Below are 242 nucleotides of genomic sequence, written 5' to 3'. Positions count from 1 at the left end.
GGGCCAAAAAAGGGTCGAGGGCACAGGGCCCCCCTGCCCCGAGCCATTGACCAGGCACCAGTGGTTGGCCCTGTAGATCTCATAGGGCACTAATGGGGGAAAATAAAGGGGTTTAGGGTCCCAAAAATGGTCAGGGGACAGTGTCCCCCCACACTGAGCAGCACTGTCACAGGCACGACTGGTCAGCCCTGTAGATCTCATAGGGCAATAGTGGGGGGAGGGGATAAAGGGTTTTATGGTTC

Source organism: Mesitornis unicolor, unplaced genomic scaffold (genome assembly GCF_000695765.1).
Source record: "Mesitornis unicolor isolate BGI_N332 unplaced genomic scaffold, ASM69576v1 scaffold21605, whole genome shotgun sequence".
Lineage (NCBI taxonomy): Eukaryota > Metazoa > Chordata > Aves > Mesitornithiformes > Mesitornithidae > Mesitornis > Mesitornis unicolor.
This window is presented reverse-complemented; position numbering follows the sequence as displayed.